The sequence below is a fragment of the Mustela putorius genome, unplaced genomic scaffold (genome assembly GCF_011764305.1).
Source record: "Mustela putorius furo isolate JIRA1106 unplaced genomic scaffold, ASM1176430v1.1 tig00000129_pilon_pilon_pilon, whole genome shotgun sequence".
Taxonomy (NCBI): domain Eukaryota; kingdom Metazoa; phylum Chordata; class Mammalia; order Carnivora; family Mustelidae; genus Mustela; species Mustela putorius.
In genome coordinates, this window is record NW_025421290.1 from 20,191,180 (window position 1) to 20,210,098 (window position 18,919).

The window sequence follows — 18,919 nt, forward strand, 5'->3', positions numbered from 1 at the left end:
CCTATCTCCTCTTTTCAGAATCAGATTTCCCTAGGACCATGTTTTATTTGTCTACTCATCCCCCTCATACCTTCCTAGGACCGCCAAGGAAGGTACCAATGCAAGTGTGATAAATGACTAACATCCTAAATGTTGAATATCCTACCCTGAAGTTATTGTTGACTACTTGTTGTTCCCATAATAAGCCCATGCTTTTCTTTGTGTACTTTCACTCATTCAGATCGATAAAAAGTTTTATTCCCATCTTTTTAAAGCCATGCACAAGATCTTGGTTTTCCTTTTATTGTGTGTATTTTCATAATAGCTTTTTACCTGTCCCTTTCTCTCTTCCCGTCATGAAATAGTAAAGCTCCTCCCAGTAAAAGACTTTACCTTTGAATCCACAGAGAACTTTATTTTCATTTTCCATACTTTCCCTTGTATTTTACCTATATGGACTTGTCTTGTCCCTTTCTCCAGCTTCCTATAAATTCCTCCAGGATAGGAACTATCACATGTTTTAATTCCTTACAGCACAGTGCTTAGCACATAGGAAATACTCAGTATACGTTTTTTTTAATTAATCGGTGACTATTAAAGTTATTTGAGTTGAATGATACTGACCTGTACGAAATTATACTGCTGCTAACCTTAGACAGTGGGACCTCCCATTCCACATAGTAACAGCTGCATAATGTCTTCAGCTTAGAGACAATTATTTTTTTGCTAGATTTAGGAAAGGTTAAGAAATAGTATAACACATCAAAATAATAACTAAACCCAATGAAATTTGAAGTTTAAGATTTGTTGGTTTTCTTTTTTAAATATTTTTAACACTTTTTAAGATATGTAGTTAATATACCTACTAATTGCTTTTTTTTTTTTAAGATTTTATTTATTTATTTGACAGACAGAGATCACAAGCCGGCAGACAGGCAGGCAGAGAGAGGGAGAGGAGGAAGCAGGCTCCCTGCAGAGCAGAGAGCCCAATGCGGGACTCGATCCCAGGACCCTGAGATCATGACCTGAGCCGAAGGCAGCGGCTTAACCCACTGAGCCACTCAGGCGCCCTAATTGCTTTTTTTTAAAGATTGTATTTATTTATTTGACAGAGAGAGAGATCACGGGTAGGCAGAGAGGCAGACAGGAAGAGGGGGAAGCAGGCTCCATGCTAAGCAGAGAGCCCGATGCGGGTCTCTATCCCAGGACCCTGAGATCATGACCTGAGCCGAAGGCAGCGGCTTAACCCACTGAGCCACCCAGGTGCCCCTAATTGTTTTTTTCATAACTTCTCATATACAAATCAGTGAGTATTCTTTTAATTTACATTCTTTTGGGGTGCCTGCATGGCTCAGTCATTTAAGCGCTGCCTTTGGCTGCGGTCATGATCCCACGGTCCTAGGATTGAGCCCTGCATTGGGCTCTCTGATCAGCGGGAAGCCTGCTTCTCCCTCTCCCACGCCCCCTGTTTGTGTTCCCTCTCTCACTGCGTCTCTGTCAAATAATAAATATAAAATCTTTTAAAAAAGAAAAGCCTTTCTTTCCCTCTCATATTTAAAAAAATCTACATTCTTTCTTCTTCTTTTTCTTTCTTTCTTTCTTTCTTTTTTTTTTTTTTTTAAACAATCTCTACACTCAGTTTGGAGCTAAAACTCACAATCCAGAGATCAAAAGTTGCATGGTCTTCCGACTGATCCAACCAGACTTCCCTTTTTAAATTTACATTATTTCTGATCACCTGGTTCATAAGATTATAAGAAATTAGGCTGCTAATTCAGTTATGAAAACTCAGCTTTCACTAGTACATAGAAGTGATACAACCAAAGGGATATAACCAATAGTTTTAGTCAAGGATTTTACATATAATAGTGAGTGGTAGAATCTTGAAAACTGAGATTTCAGACCTGTTGCAAATGGCTGAAATGAAATGTTAATATATTTCCCCAAGCCTTGAATAAAATAAAATGGTATAACATTGGTATAACATTATATTATATAAACATATAATAGAGATTGTTGGTAAAGAGTGGGTTAAGCAGGTGCCAAAATGAGGGAGGCAGAAGGATATTTAACTCTGGTTGCTCTCTACTATACACTTGACTTTTCTACTATACACTTGACAGTTTGGCTTTTACTACTCACCCAAAATACTTAGTTACAAATTTGCCAGAGTAACTCAGTGGGTAAACTGACTTGTGCCAAGAATGAATAACTCTCTTTGGATGTTTTAAATCACAGAATACCACTTCATTCTATTTGAGGATGAATATTTTATTTTTTTGACCCCCCTAAACGATCTATGTTAGATTCCATATGCAGAGGCTACTAGCAAATAACAACAACAACAAGAGGTAGTTAACTCCTTATATTACAGATGAGAGAATTTAGGCCCAGGAAACCTGTCATGCATCCCATGGTTATCATCAGATCACAGAACTAGTAATCTTCAAAACTCTATCTCAAATCTAATCACCTTGCCTCCAGTTTCTGTATCTTCCACTCTTCCAGCTTTCATTTTTTGTTTACGAGATCAGTAAATTGAATGATTTGAGGATTTGGGGAATGTCTTTATTTAGCAGAGAATAGATTTTCTTTTTTTTTTTTTAATTAATTAATTATTTATTTATTTGAGAGAGAGAGAGTGAAAGAGAACATGAGAGGGGAGAAAGTCAGAGGGAGAAGCAGACTCTCCAAGGAGCAGGGAGCCAGATGTGGGACTCGATCCCAGGACTCTGGGATCATGACCTGAGATGAAGGCTGTCGCTTAACCAACTGAGCCACTCAGGCGCCCCACAGAGAATAGATTTTCTATCTGCCATTGGATCTATCTTCTTTTAAAATGAAAATGTCTCAGGGTGCCTGGGTGGCTTAGTTGTTTGGTGGCTGCCTTGGACTCAGGTCATGATCTCAGAGTCCTGGGATGGAGCCCTTGCTCAGGGGAGCCTGCTTCTCCCTCTCCCACTCCTCCTGCTGTGTTCCCTCTCTTGCTGTCTTTCTCTCTCTGTCAATAAATAAAATCTTTAAAAAAATGAAAATAGCTTTAGGAATTAAAAGTAGTATTTGTATAACATTTTACAAAGGCATTTCCACATATTTTGAGATCAGTAGCTGCCATTTCATACAGATAGTGATCATCATTTTATTAGGGTGGGGTCCTGTGACAGAGGAGTCCGAGCAGCTGGGGAAGCGAGTCTAGGTAGCTGGAGGGTTCATTTGGGTGGGGCTTTTTGCAAAACTGCTTGGGGCCAAGCAATTGGAATTTATTGGTAAATAGTGACTATCTTTTTAAAGAGGCCTTTTCTTCTTCTCCCCCACCCCCACCCCTGGCCCAAGATTTTATTTATTTGAGAGAGAGAGTGAGCGAGCAAGAGCACAAGCAGAGGGAGCAGTAAGCGAGGGAGAGGGAGAAACAGCCTCCCTCTGAGCAGGGAGCCAGATAAGGGACTCCATCCTAAGACTCTGGGATCATGACCTGAGCCATAGGCAAACGCTTTACTCACTGATCCACCCAGGCGCTCCAGGTCAGTGGTTCTTAACAGAAGGTGATTTTTGCCACCCAGGGGACCTTTGCCGTTGTCTAGAGATATTTTGATGGTCACCAATGGGGGTAGTGGTGCTCTTGGCATCCAACAAGTAGAGCCCAGGGATGCTGCTAAACATCTGACAACGTACAGAACAGCCCCCACAACAAATTATCTGGCCCAAATGTCGGTGGCCCTGAGATTGAGAAACTCTGTACTAAGGAAAAACTCGTGGAGGAGCTAGAGGAAGCTTCTTGAATTATTACTTATTTTATGCACAGAAGAGCAAATAGGCCACATACACACTACTTTTTTTTTTTTTTTTCTTTTTGGATGAAGCTAACAGTTCCTAAGAAATCTGGAAGACTTTATCTGGCTTTCCTTGCACTGCATGTCAGTTGGCCCAGGTCACTAAGTTTTGTGAAACTGCTGCGGCCCTTGGCATCCTTCCTTTCTGGCTTTCAGAACTCCATCCTAGCTGCTACCTTTTTGGCGTCTTCTGCGGTAGCAGAGAATCCTGCGGGGACCTTATACACATCCAGGTGTTTTATTACGTCGTGGTTCTTTTCTTTCTTTTTTTTTTTTAAATAAAGATTTTATTTATTTGAGAGACAGAAAGCGAGTGTCGTGGTTCTTTTTTAAACAAATATTAGATTGTGTGACGTGCCTCACAGGACACAGGAGTTGCCTCACGGGGAATCAGATTTTCTTCAGGAACTGGCGGACCTCGAGGGAGAGGAAGGTCAAGGGCTCTCCCGACAGCAGCCCGCCTCCGACTGCGTCTCGGGGAGACCTCACGTCCGCACACAGCCCCTGCGCCGGCGAGCACGAAGCCGTTCCAGCCTCACTCAGAGGTGCGCGAGTGCGCGCGACCCGCCGCTGGGGCTGCGGAGGAGACCAATGAGTGGGCCCTCTCTCCACGCCGGCGCGGGATTGGGCGAGCCGCGCCAGCCTCTCGGCCTAGCAGCGGGCGGGGCGCGCCCAGAAGGAGCTGGGATAGGCGCGCCCGCTGCGCCAGCGTCCCGGGGGCGCGTGCGCGGTCTCGCGGCGGCCGCGGGGGCCGGTCTCGCGCGGTCTCGAGGTGGAGTGAGTCGCTGGCGGCGGCGACGGCGGCGACTGGCGGTGGGGCGGAGGCGGGGTCTAAGGCTTGTGAGGTGGGGAATCGGGAGTTTCTGGATTCTTTATCCGGTATTTTAAGTGCCGCAGGGGAGCTGTCGTTTGTTCAGTGTGTGGGAGCGGCCGGGGCGGGAGGATCGGCGGCCCGCGGTGGCGCAGAGGTAAGAGGCAGACCTGCGTCGTCTGTGTGGAGATCTTAATCAACAGGTCCCGGGGAGCGCGTGGGGGGGAGGGGCGGCGGGGCTCGTCCCCTCCCCCACACGCCGCGCTCTCGGCCCGAGCGGGATGGGGGGCTGCTCCGCTGGCTGCCCCGGACGGCGGGAGCCGCGGCTGGTCGCAGAGGGCGTGAGCCCAACCTTTGTCCCTCGGCGGGGGACGCTGCCCGGCCCCGCCCGCTCCCTCTGCCTTGGCGTTGGGACCACCTTAGCGGGGGCTGCCGCCAGCCGGGCCCGAGTGACGGGGGACGAGCCAGGGACTTCCTTGCCCTCTGCTTCCCCCGCACCCGGGTTCACAACTCCCGGGACTCCCTCTAAGGCCCGGCGGGGGAAATCGGTGGGACGAACACTTTCCTTTGGGAGACGGAATGTAGTCAGCGTTCCTCTGCCTGACTCAGCTCCTGGTATTCGGTGCTTATTGCGTCCTTTAAACGAATAAACAGTTCCTACTTCCTTGTGTCCACTTTTAAAGAAAAACCTAACCTTAATGGTTTCTGATAATTTACTTGAAGTTTGCAAGGTGAACTTTGAAGCCTGTAAATTATTGTAATCCTCATTTAAGGGAAGACGCTTTAAAAACAATGTTTGGCGCAAATTATGTAACTTCCTAATAATAATAACTCACCTTCTGTTTAGTTGATTGGCTTACAGTAATGTGTGCCGAATTTAGGTTTCGGTAGGAAGGTTTTTCTTGGCAGTTGGCGCTAAAATTAAAATCTGATAGCTGAGAGGTTTTAAGAAGTAGCATACAGTGTGTGTTTTGTCCCGTACTCCTTTAGAATTGTGAGAATTTAGATTTGGAAATCCTGTGAAACGGGACTTTGGAAATTTTTATTTTCCTGGCAAGGTAAAAGGTGTTAATGTTTCTGATTTTTTTAAAAGTGATTTCATGCTTTAATTATGCCTTTGGATTATACCAGAAGTTAATAACCTATTAAATTCTGCAGTAGGAACAAATGACATGTGGTTATTGGTGCCTTTGAAGTTTAAGTATTGGTGGTAATGAAATTGTTAAGTAAGCTTTTTTGGATTATGAACTACTGGTTTTTTACTAGTTCCCTGTGGACATGGCATGTGAAGTCTTAAAAGGCTCTTTAAATTGTAGTAGGCTGAAGCTATTAAATTATAATGTAAGATCTTTATAGATGAAACAGGCAAAAATATGAAAAGCAGTTCATTGTTATCTTTGCTAAGAAGGACCAGGTAGATTTTACCATGTATTTAAATGACTTTTGACTAGACACACCTGAACTTGACAAGTAAAGATAGACTCATTATAATATTAACTTGCTTTAGAATATTGAAATGGGGGGCGCCTGGGTGGCTCAGTGGGTTAAGCCGCTGCCTTCGGCTCAGGTCACGATCTCAGGGTCCTGGGATCGAGTCCCGCATCGGGCTCTCTGCTCGGCAGGGAGCCTGCCTCTCTCTCTCTCTCTCTCTCTCTCTGTGCCTGCCTCTCAGTCTACTTGTGATTTCTCTCTGTCAAAAAAAAAAAAAAAAAAAAGAATATTGAAATGGGGGACGCCTGGGTGGCTCAGTTGGTTGAGCGGCTGCCTTTGGCTCAGGTCATGGTCTCGGCGTACTGGGATCGAGTCCCGCGTCGGGCTCCTTGCTCAGCGGGAAGCCTGCTCTTCTCCCTCTGCCTCTGCCTGTGTTCTCTCTCTCTGACCAAAAAAAAAAAAAAGAATATTGAAATGGAAGAGTTTTACTTGAAGGTGACCTATGCTGGGTTTAGGTGTTTTTATGCTCTTTCTGACTTATGATATTGATTTAAAAGTTCAACACAAACATAACAAGAAATTTGATCCATTTTATGTATCAGTATACTAAGATGCTCTATTTCTCTGATAGTTTCTGATTGCAGGGTGTCTGGGAGAAATAATTTCTCAACATAGGTTCTTTACATATAATATTTGACTATATATTTATTGAATCATGGGATTCCTGAGTTAGGAAGTAATCGTAGTGTTGTATAGCTTAACCTCTTCATTTTCCAGGAAAAGGAAGTGAGGTCTGTAGAGTTAAGTAGCCCATAGTTTGACTGCTTTTTAGTGGCAGAGTGGGAACTAAATGCTAAAATTCGTGTCTCCAGATTCCAAGTACGGTGCTCTTTTCACTGTATACTGTTATTAGATAAACCAATAAATTATTCTTCTCAAAATCCTGTATTTATCTAGCAGGATTGATTCTTTTCATTTTCTTTCTTTTCGTTTCTCTCTTATTTTAATAACCACTGACAACCATTAGTTCATTCCCCTATGAAAGGGCTGTTTTCAGGTTTTTAGTATTTTAGGCAATGTTTAGTGAATATCTTTGTGCATGTCTCCTCTGGCACATGTATGAGGGTTACCTATCCTAATTGGAATTGCTGGGCCATAGGTTGTGCATTTTCAGCTTTACTAGCTGCAGCCAAATTATCCTCTAAGGTTTAACAAGTTACGTTCTTGCTGACAGTATGTACATCATCTTTGCCCACACTTAGAGTTGTCAGATTGGTATGGTCAGATTTTCAAATTTCTGCCAATCTGATAAATGTTTCATTTTCCTTGTTTTAAAAAGATTTTAACTTTATTTTTAAGTTACATGAAATGAAATTTTGTTTTGTTTCTGTACAGTTTTTGTTGTACAATTGTTTTGACAAATGCAGAGCTGTATAACTACCAAAATCAAGTATAGGTTCAGCACCTATAAAATTCCCTTAAGCAGCTGCTCTTTGTTCTGTAATCAACCCTTCCCTCCATCACCTGTAATCCTTGGCAATTAGTGATCTACTGTCTTTCCCTGTAGTCTCTCTTTTCTAGACTATCTTATAAATGGAATCATTCAGTATTTAGCCTTTTGAGTCTGGTTTCTTTCATTTAGCATAATACAGTTGAGTATTCATGTTGTGAGCATATCAGCAGTTCCTTCTGTTTTACTGCTGAATGTAGTATTCCATTGTAGGGATGTCCCACAGTTTGTTCACCAGTTGAAGGAAAGCGGAGTTAGTTTTTAAATTAAAAAAAAATTAACTCTGAAAAAGTTGCTGTTGCTATAAATCTCTGGGAACAGGTTTTTGTGTGAACATAAGTCCTCCTTTCTGGGTTATATGGTAAGTGTAGGTTTACTTAAAAAATGGTCTGTGGTAGGCAGTATAAGGGCCCATAAAAATATCCTAATCCCTTGGACCTACGAATAAACTAGGTTATAGCAAAGACAAATTAAAGTGGCAGTTAATCAGTTGACTTTAAAATAGGGAGAGTATGCTGGTTTACCCACAGTAGTAATCCAATGTCCTTAAAAGAGAAAGAGAGAAGAAGTAGTAGACTAGGGAAAAAAGATCTAACAACAGAAGCCACTCCAGAGAGATGAAGAGTTCCTGGTTTTGAGGATGGGGAGAAGAGCTGTAAGCTAAGGCATGTGGTGGTCTCTAGAAGCTGGAAAAGGCTAGGAAGTGGATTAACATTTGGAGCCTCCAAAAGAGAACGCAGCTCTGCTAACATCATGATTTTAGCCCAGAGAGACGTAGGTCAGATTTTTAATGTACAAAGAGTAAAATAATAAATTTGTGTTGTTTTTAAATAGCTAAGTTTGTGGTAATTTGTTAAAACAGCAAACTGTTTTCCAAAGAGGCTGAACTGTTTTGTATTCCTACCAGCAGTGTATGAAGAATGTTGCAGTTACTTTACATCCTCATCACTTTGTGTGGTCATTTTTTTTTGTTTTACATTTTGATAGATTTGTAGCAGTTTCTCACTATGGTTTTTATTTGCATTTTCTCATTACTGATGGTGTTGAGTATCTTTTCATATGCTTATCTGCCATCTAAAACAGAGGTTTTAGATTTTGATGAAGTCCAAAGTATCTGTATTTTTTTTATGGATCTTTTGACATTGTATATAAGCAGTTTTTGTCTAATCCAAGTTACAGAGGTTTCTCCTATGTTTTCTTTTACAAGTATTATAGTTTTATATTTTACATTTAGATCTGGGTTTCATTTTAAGTTAATTTTTATATAAAGAGAATTTTGGGTCGAGTTTCATTTATTTGTCCAGTTGTTCCATGACCATTTGTTGAAAAGACTCTCCTTTCTCCATGGCATTGCCTTTGTGTCCCCATCAAACACCATTTTGCTACATTTTTCTGGGTCTGTTTCTAGACTCTTGTGTTTAGTTGAAATCCTTCTCTTTTGCCATTATCAGTGTCTTGACTGCTGTAGTTTTAGAGTCTGGAAATCAGGTAATGTGAATTCTCCCAACTTTATTCTTTTCAAAAAATTACTGTAGCTATTTTAGTTCTTTTGCCTTTCCATATAAATGTTAGGATTAGCTCGATATCCACAAAAAAATCTGCTAGGGTTTTGATTAGGATTGAGTTTAATCATTAGGTCAATTTGAGGGTAATTGACATTTTAACAAAGTTGAGTTTTCCAGTCTATGAAATAGTATTTTTCTCCACTTATTTAGGTCTTTGCTTCCTTTCATGAGTGTTTCATAGTTATCAGCATATAGATCCTGCAACTATTTTATTGAATCTATACCTAAGTAATTCAGTTTTTTGGTCCTATTATAAGCAGTCTTTAAAAAAAAAAAGTGGGTTTTGGGGCACCTGGGTGTCTTAGTTGGTTAAGCATCTTCCTTTGGCTCAGGTCATGATCCCCCAAGTCCTGGGATGGAGCCCTGTATCCCCACAGAGCAGGGAGCCTGCTTCTCCCTTTCCGTCTGCCTGCTGCTCCTCCTGCTTGTGCACACGCACTCTGTCAAATAAATAAAATCTTTTTTAAAAAGTGAGTTTATAATTGATCACTGCTAGTTTATGGAATTACAGTTGATTTCTTTTGTAGTGACTTTGTATCCTCGGTTTTTACCAAACTTATTTATTAGTTCTAGGGAGTTTTGGGGGGGGGTAGATTTCTTAGGATTTTCTAAGTAGACCTCTCTGTGAATAAAGAATTGTTTCTTTCTAATGTATATGCTTTTTTCTTTTCTTGATTTATTACACTTACTGCACATCTCACATTCTGGTGAAATGTTTGAATAGAGTAATGAAATGATACATCTTTGCCTTGTTTGCAGTCTTAAAGGGAAAACATTTAGTCTCTCACCTTTAAATATGTTAGCTGGGGCACCTGGGTGGCTCAGTCCTTTAAGCGTCCAACTCTTGATTTCAGCTTGGGTCATGATCTCAGTGTCCTGAGATTGAGACCTGCCCTGGGGGTCCCTGCTGTGTGGGTAATCTACTTGAGATTCTCTCTTTCTCCCCCGCTGCCCCCACACTCATTTGCTCGCTTTCTCTAAAACAAACATATATTTTTAAAAAATTATAAATGTGATCTTAGCTGTAGGTAATTTAATAGATTCTCTAAATCAGGTTAAGGAAGTTTCCTCCAAGGTATTGCCTAGGATTTTTATCATGAGTAGATGTTGAATTTTGTCAAATGCATTTTCTACATGTATTGAGATAATCATGTGGAATTCTTATGTTAATATGGAGACTTACACTGATTAATTTTCAAAATTTGAACTAAGATTACATGTGATTCATCTAAGGATTATACAAGTTACCTGCAGATGTTTTTCAAAATGATTCACTTTAAAAGTAATCAATATATGAATTTATGAAAGGAAATTTTGATAATTCTTTGTAGGCATCTTGAAGGGACAGTGTGCTGTATATATCTTAGCCATTTACATATTTATAGCTTCTCCTTTTACACTTAAACTTTATGGTAAGAGTAGTAAGTGATTTGACTAAATCACAGTATTTTCTGCTTTCCCCTACTGTTACTATAACAGTATTCCTTGCTCTGTCTCTTAATGTGTTATATAGTATATGTCCTTTGTATATATTTTAAATATAAACTGCAGCACTGTAAGGTTTTTATCCATATTCTCCCTTTTACAAGTAAGGAAACAGGCTCAGAGAGATTAACTGTTTTATCCAGAGTCTTATTGCAAGTGATAGCAAGGATTTGAATTCAGTTTATATGACTCCAGCGCCCTTGGATTTTTCTACTTTGCCTATATTTTAGCCTATCATAAGGCTTGTTTTAACAGTGTCTTTTTGGTAAAATGAAAACTTTTGGAGGAAAGCTGCTTCTGATTTAGTGTTTAAGACATACTTGAATTAAAGTGAATAATCTTGAATCTGTAAATTGCAAGCTCCTTAAGGATAGGAGGTGTTGTCTTTATCTTAGTATCTCACTGCTTAAAATGACCCAGAGTAGATGCTTGTCCCAATTTGCACTTTTATCATTTACTTGTTTAAACTTCAGCTTTGCTTGTGAGCTTAATACTAGAGACTGCTCTAAACTAGTCACCCCCTATAATGTGATAGAATTTGAGATTCAAAACACAATTCCTTTTATCTTATGTCAGCCATAAATGTGTTTAATTGAGTGGGTCTAACTTTCACGGGTTCTTGATTGACTTCTCTATAAAGGTATAGATGCTAATGGATAAATTTGCTAATGGCTTTTTTTTTTTTTTGCTTTTCCTGGGGTCTTTACTGACAGGCATTACAGTGCAATTATAGTCCTTGTGTGGATTAAGTACTCAGGCTGTAGAGTCAGATTTATGAGGCAATCCCTTCTTGCCTTGAGTGTGACTCTGGGCACCTTAACTTATCAAAGTCTGACTCTGTATTTGCAGAATGGGGATTGTATTAGTGCCTGATTCAGAAAGATATAGAGGTGGAAAAAAACTTTTTCTATCCTCCTAGGTTCACTGAGACAAAGATTAGCAAGAAAAATGACCTATTACTAACTGTGCATTTGGAGACCTTCATAGAAAAGAATTGACCCAAAGAAGCAGTGAGACTGAGCAATAAATTGTGGAGAGGTGACAAGGCAGAGGAAAAGACATTTAGACCTTTAGGGGATGTAAATTGTGGGAAGGTAAGTATGTGGGGAAACTAATGGAAGATAAAATTTATTTTTGTAAGATTTGTTGTACAGATTTAAGTTGGTGCCTTCTCCATTGATGAGAGTAACCTCCCAGGATTAAGTGTCCTCTTCCTGGTACCTTTGCAAAAGAAAACTTATGCCCTGCAAAATTTTTAGCTGGATAAGGGGAGAGGCCAGAGTTCCTGCCCCCCCCCCACCGCCCCGTCCCTCTGTCTGCTGTTTCTTAATTGCCTTTAGCTCAAGAAAATCTTTATGTCAAAGTGTCACATTTTGGAGTGGCATATTGTGATCCCCTTCAGAGCCTTATTTTGAGGATTAACTGAGATGCCATATCAAGAATGTTTAGCACAGGTGACTTAGATAAGCTTCTGACTCTTGATCTCGGCTCAGGTCTTGATCTCAGGGTCTTGAGTTCAAGCCCCTAGTTGGGCTCCATGCTGGGTGTGGAGCCTACTTAAAAAAAAAAAAAAAGGAGGGGAGGTTAGCATAGTGCCTTGGTGTGTATTAAGCACTCCATAAATGTTAGATAAGAGGTAGGTGGAATATAAGCCTAGTTCGTGACATTCACATAGAATAGCAGTGAACTGCATTTTAGTAAGTTATATTTTAATATATTTTGGGTTAATTGTGTGATTATCAATAATCTGATTAAGCAATTTTATAGGAATTGTGTCAGGTGTTATAGACTGAGTCAGTAATGAAGAATTTTACTGTGTGTTGAAATAAAGTTCTTTTCATCTCTGAAATAACAGTGAAAGTCAGTGGGGGAAATAATGTTGCCTTAAGCAGCTTACATATGTAGTGAGATTAGGTTTCACTTTTTTTTTTTTTTTATGATTTTATTTATTTGTCAGAGAGAGCACGAGCAGGGGGAGCGGCAGGCGGAGGGAGAAGCAGGCTCCCTGCTGAGTTAAGAGCCTGATGCTGGACTCTGGGATCCTGGACTCAGGGATCGTCATCTGAGCTGAAGATGGGTGCTTAACTGAGTGAACCACCTAAGTGTCCCAAGTTTTACTTGGTTTTATCAGTTTCTCTTACTGACTCAGTCATTCTAAAGTGTTTTTCACTAGGTCATTTTTGCTACACATTTTTAAATAGGCATTGATAGAATTGAGTTTCATTACCATAATTTAAAGTCTTATATTTAAATAAAGCATTTGTCTAATTTTGCAAATATTGATGTGCTTGTCTTAATATTTTGCTTACATTTTTTCCTGTTGTGTGATGGATGCCTTTCATATCTGTCTCTTATATTCTTTCCCATTTATACAGGTTTTCTTAGGATGCACTTACTTTGCAGGTAGTTCTTGTAGCATTTTCTGCAGTTGGAGTACAGCACTTATCAAATAGCATTGCAGTATATAGGGGTCTTGTTTATTTGCTTATCTGATTTCCGTTCTAGATTTTTAAGTTCTTAAGGATAAAAGCTCTGCCTTAGCAGTCTTTTTATTATCAGTGACTATCCAAGATTTTTTACCAAGTGGGTACTCATATTATTGAATGAAAGTGTACATTAGTAACCCTTTTTAGCTCCAGGATTTGCAGTACAGTAATCTTAAAATTGACCTTTTGTTCTTGTTTCTCTTGTTGTGTAACATTCCCTTTATGTTTTCTTGCCTTCTAATACTATCTGGTCAAAGTCAGAACATTATTCATGCCCTCCATAGCAAAGCACATTATTGAAAGTTCAGTGGATTCTAAACTTGGTGACGTTTGTATCATAAGTCTTCTTTTTTAGATTATTCTTTCCTGTTGTGATGATAAAACCCTACTCCTGGTCCTGAAAATACTCTCCATTGTTCTTTCTTTAGTCTAATTTGTAGATAGCAGTAGATACAAATATTTATTATCAAATTTGCTTAATATTCTTGTTCGGATAACTCAGAAATGATTATTAGGCAGTTTTTTAAGGACAAGGCAAACTGTTCTCTCATTTTTTTTTTTTTATGGCCAGTTGAATTGCATACCAATAAGCCATCTAGGTAGAGGTAATCATCTACTAATTTGCTGACCTTTAGAACATATATTTTTTTCTAGTAAGCTGTAAATCACTTGAGGTCAAAAGTTGGAATCTCTTACAGTGTTTTTACAGACCTAAAAGTCATGGTATATGTTTCAGGGAAAGTAATTGACTAAGGATTGACACCCAGGATTAGAAGGGATGGAGAAACTATATGGAAGAGGCATAGAAATAGGTATCAAGAAACCAAAGTAACAGTCATGTGAGTCTAGTTAATTGGGATTTTTTGAGAGTTTGTCATTGTGCGTTATTAACATGATGAAAGAATCAATGCTATCAAAATTATGAACCTGACTTTTAAATTTTAAAGTATAGGTAGTCCCTTTTGAAATTTTTCGTATAATTATTGCTCTTATTCTTATGGTAAACTGGTTTCCTCTCATTTTTAAATTAAAGATGTAATATATTCATTGTGTGGTAGAGGAAGTTTTGAGTATGAAAGAGTCATGCTCCTAATGATTCCTAAAGTGCTTTAAGAATTTTTTTTATGGAATTCTTTATTGTTGTATTATTTGTGAACTTGTTTAGAACTGTGGGGATAATATTTTGGTTACTTCTTTTTGTGAAAAGATTCTAGAACTCTTGAAAGCCCTTTGTTGCTGCTGCTAATTTTTATAGAAGGTAGCTATAATTTAAAGTTTCTGTGGTCTTTTTTTCCTTTCAAAGAGGTAATATCTTTGTGTTTTTCCTCCAGATTTTAAAAGTAACACATTTATTTTGGTCAACATTTTGTAAGATACTCAAATAGTACATAAGTGCAAAACCTGAGAGTTCTGTTATCTTTGCTTTTTCAGAGATATTAAGTGAAGACAGTATTGTGCATATTCTTTTAGATTTTTTGCTAATAACTTTGTAAATACCCTTTATGTGCATTTGTAAAAGTGATATGATATATAAACACCATTCTGAAGCTATCTTTATTCACTTGCCTTTGTTCCATTTCAGCTCATACAGAGCTTCAACTCTAGCAGCCACATTAAAAATTTTAAAAGAAATAGTTGATATTTATTTAATGGTATATTTTATTTAACATAATGTATAAAATATTACCATTTCCACATACATTAAAAATAATGAGAAGTGTTACATTCTTTTTTTTCTGTATAAAGTCTTTGAAATCTAGAGTGTATTTTACACTGACGCACATCTCAATTAGAGTGATAAATTTGCATGGAAATACTTGATATGCTTTTAGATTTTGTTAAATTTGCAGGTGAAAACATAGATTACCATGCGTTGTTCCAAAGACACTTTGTAGGATAAATTTCTAGAAAAAAAACTGATAGATCAAATGTTTATTTTAAATTTTTGGTAGACTTTGCAGAATTGTTCTTCATATTGTTGTCCTGGTTTATAGAGGCAGCAGTACATAATGCCTGTTTTCCTTTGTTGTCTCCAGCATGGGACAACACAGGATTGGTCCTCACACAGACACACAGAAACCTTATACCAAGATAAATATTTTTACATGTTTATGCTACTTTTATTTACTATAAATATTTTCTTGGGGAGAACAACAGAAAGCCAGACCCAGAAGTCCTGAGAAGCTGTGAGGAATTAAGGTTGAGGGTGAGGATGCAAAAGAAGAACTCAAAGATGTAATAATCTGCTCTGGTACCAAGTAAATCAAGGTCTTAAAAAATTTACCCCCATGTACACTTTCTTAGGACATTTGGAGGTCTCTCAAGGAGAAGGGAATAGATGAAGGGGAAAGAGGTGAGGAGAATTTCTTAGGGTAAAGATGAGTGAATGAAGATGATTTAGAGAATCATTCAGATTGGAGCATGTTTTTGACCGATCCCATGCAGAAAACAGATGGTAAAATCAACCTGAGCAATAGGAGAGAGTTTAATGAAGGGACTGTTTGCAAAAATGTGAGTGAGTTGAGATAAGGGAACTGAGAAACATCTCTGGGTTAGCAACAGCCGGATACCCGCTAAGCCTAGGCCTGAATGGGAAAGGAAGGGGATAGTTACTGGAATTTATCAGTTACTACCTTAGGAGGGGAGCCACCTAGTGGAAACTGTGGCCTTAGAGGAACCTAACCTCTACCAAATCACAGGAAGAAGCTTGGGGGGATGAAGAACCCAGTCCTCTCACTGCCTTCCCAATAGTCACTTCTCCCTAGCCAAGCCCACTGGAAGTTAGAAGATAAGAAAACAGGAATAATGCAGTCTGTGGAGGTCAACATTCTTAGGCCTGGAGCAAATGGAAAAAAGACAGTGAATCTGGGCACAAAGAAAATATCCAGCTTAGAGCTAGAGAATGGAGGACTCCAGAAGGATGGAACTTTAAAAAAAAAAAGAAAAAGAAAGAAAGAAAGAAAGGAAGAAACTGATACATTACCTGATTTATTTGAATATGTATAGTAAAGAGTATGTTGATTTTTCTACCAGAATGTATGGGGATATATTAGTGATTTAACTAAAAAGGGAAATATAACTTATGGGGAGAAGGAAATGTATAAATAAATGCTACAGCAGGGACATAGATTAAGTACCCTAGAAGTGTAGGTTGTGGATGGAGTCGGCAGGAGTAAGGAAGATTTTGTAAGACTCTTAATGGTAGAGGGAAATTTTAATAGATAAAGAATTGAACAGGAAGGATTTTTATTTCTGGGTATAAGAAAACAAGTATGTCAAAGCTGTGGACTTGGGAAAGTGCAGGGCTTGTATTAGAAATAGCTAGAAGTTTGATTTGGAAGATAAGGGAGGGAGAAACAAGGGAAAAATATTCTAGTACTAATTCAGGGGTAGCCATTTGAATGACAGGCTATGGAACTTGAAATGGGTTTTCCAGAAGTTGTTAAAGGACCCTGCAGTCAATCAGAACTCAGTTTGAGGCCCAGCTGTACCATTTAGCTTTTGACATTGGGCAAGTTAGTGTCTTTTACTAAGGTAATTAGAAAATTCATCAAGGAGATGGTTGTGGGGGTTAAATGAGATAATGCACACTAGGTGCTTAGCACAGTGGATGAATGGTACATAGTAAACCCATGGTAAACAGTAGCTTAAGGAAAGGGAAAGGCAACAAAAACTTTTGAAAAGAGACATTCATGGTAATAGGTGTGCTTCAGGAAAATTTATTCAGCAGTACAGTTGACCCTTGGACAACACAGGTAGAACTGCCTGGGTCCACTCATATGTGGGATTTTTTCCCCCCTGTAAATACAGTACAGTCCTATAAATGTATTTTCTTCTCTTTATGATTTTCTTAGTAACATTTTCTTTTCTCTGGCTTACTTTATTGTAAGGTCAGAGTATATGATACATGTATCATACAAAATGTGTGTTTATCAACTGTTTATATTATCAGTAAGGCTTCCTGTCAACAGTAGGCTGTTAGTAGTAACTCTTTACCCCCATGTTATTTCAAGGGTCATCTGTGTAAAGTGAGTGGCAACTAGATCTAGACCAAGATTGGGGTGACTTGAAGTTCATAGAAAAACCCATGAGAGAGATAATATGATGTTAAGATAGTGGTATGAGAAGCTAGGGGTATATGTAAGATATAATGGAGGGATATTTTATGCGGGTTGGTATAATTAATTATTAACATATTTAGGGGTATTACAGTTATGATTTGCAGTACTTATATTTGACCCTGAGGGATAGCTAATTTATCTGACAAGATTAGTCTGTCTCGTCTGTTTTATTTTTATGCTATTCATTTTTCAAGGTATAAATAAATATTATTAAAAACAGTTTGTCAAGGTAGGACATGTGGCTCGGTTTGGCAGCACATACTGAAATTGGAACAATAGAGTAGAGAATAACATTTTTTAAATGTCACTAGGAAACTAAAATGTAGCTTAGTGTCAGTTTTCAAATTAGAATTTCCATGCATTTCTACCATTTCTCCACTTGACTGCCTCTCCTCTGCTGAGTATTTAGAAACTTTGAGCAATAGATGGTATGCTAGCAGTCTGATGTTAGAGTAAACTTGTAGTTTGTTAATATCTAAGTGAAATTAATTAATTACTGTCTCATTTTATGGAGCAGTTGAAGAAAAAAGTGGGATTCTAATCATTTTAAAAGTAAAAGAATGATGTAATTATGTGATTTTTTGAAAGAAGTGTGTAGTCAGGGTGGTTTCAGCTTACAGGAATGTAGCTGACATTGTATTGTGGATCCACATAGGGGTTCACTGATCTGGATTTTAGTTTCTGTTCATTGTAGCTCTGTGACTTATCCTGCAATGTCTGTGTATTTTCTGGAAAATGGAGATTTCCAACCTACTTATCTTTCAGGGAATCTGGAGAGAGATCAAATGAGATAATGTGCTTGAATTTATTATGGAAACTTTAAAGCTTTACAGATGTAAGCCATGAATATGTAAATTACTTATTAATTTTTATTTCTAGCCTATTTTCTTTGGTTTCCCTGTCTCGCAGTAACAGCCTGCTAAAAATTACCCTTTAAAATGGATTTTATCATCTTTCCACTTCTCCCCATCCGCCTCTTCTCCCTCCCAAAGAGAAAAACCTTATTCTCTGAATTCTTCTATTTTAAGGGCCCATAATTTCTCTCAGTTTCAGTTGTCATGCTCAATATTTTAGAATTCTCTTTGGCTACTGGTCTCCTAGTCCTGTCAAGTCATCCTTTGTAATAACCATTATTTGAAGTTACCCCTTTTTCGTTCCTTCTGCTACTTCCTTTATCCTCCCAATGCATAAAGTATTAAAACATTATCTCTATTGGCTGGCTGCTCTACTCACTTTTCCCCTGGTCAACTCTGGTTACAGTGTAGATACAACTTTCTAAAAAGCCAATTTTTGGTTCTTTTTTTTAAACCCAGAAACCCATAGTTTCCCATTGCCTACAGGAGAAAATTCAAACAGTTTAGCTTAGCATTCAGAGTCAACTCTCACTTTATCTTCTATCTCTTACACTGGCTCTGTTCATTATCAAGACTGTTCTTATTCTCTAACTAGGCCATATATATTCCTGATTGGTAGCAATGTACTGGAAAGCCATATTACAAGTAACTTTATACCACATATTTAAATATCCTTTTCTGGTCAGTTTGAAAATGTTATAAATTACCTTTTGTCCTGGTACCTTTACAAAAACTTGACTAACCTTTTGGACATACTTAATCTTTTATTACCAAGTTGTTGAGATGATAAAGTAACCAAGTAACCAACCACTTGATATCTTTGATACTACTGTTTGGCTTTTAACCA

The 18,919-nt window shown here is 38.6% G+C and overlaps 1 protein-coding gene across 4 annotated transcripts in view; it reads left to right on the plus strand.

Annotated features, from left to right (window-relative positions):
* The first annotated feature begins 4,553 nt into the window (after positions 1-4,553).
* The window catches only part of PALS1 (protein associated with LIN7 1, MAGUK p55 family member), a 75,448-nt gene continuing 61,082 nt past the window's right edge, over positions 4,554-18,919 (plus strand). For 2 of the 4 annotated variants that reach the window (XM_004738969.3, XM_004738970.3), the window contains exon 1: positions 4,554-4,777. The gene's annotated coding sequence lies outside the window, so the exon portion shown is untranslated. The remainder of the gene's footprint in view (positions 4,778-18,919) is intronic. The other 2 variants (XM_004738971.3, XM_004738972.3) reach the window with 1 other exon arrangement.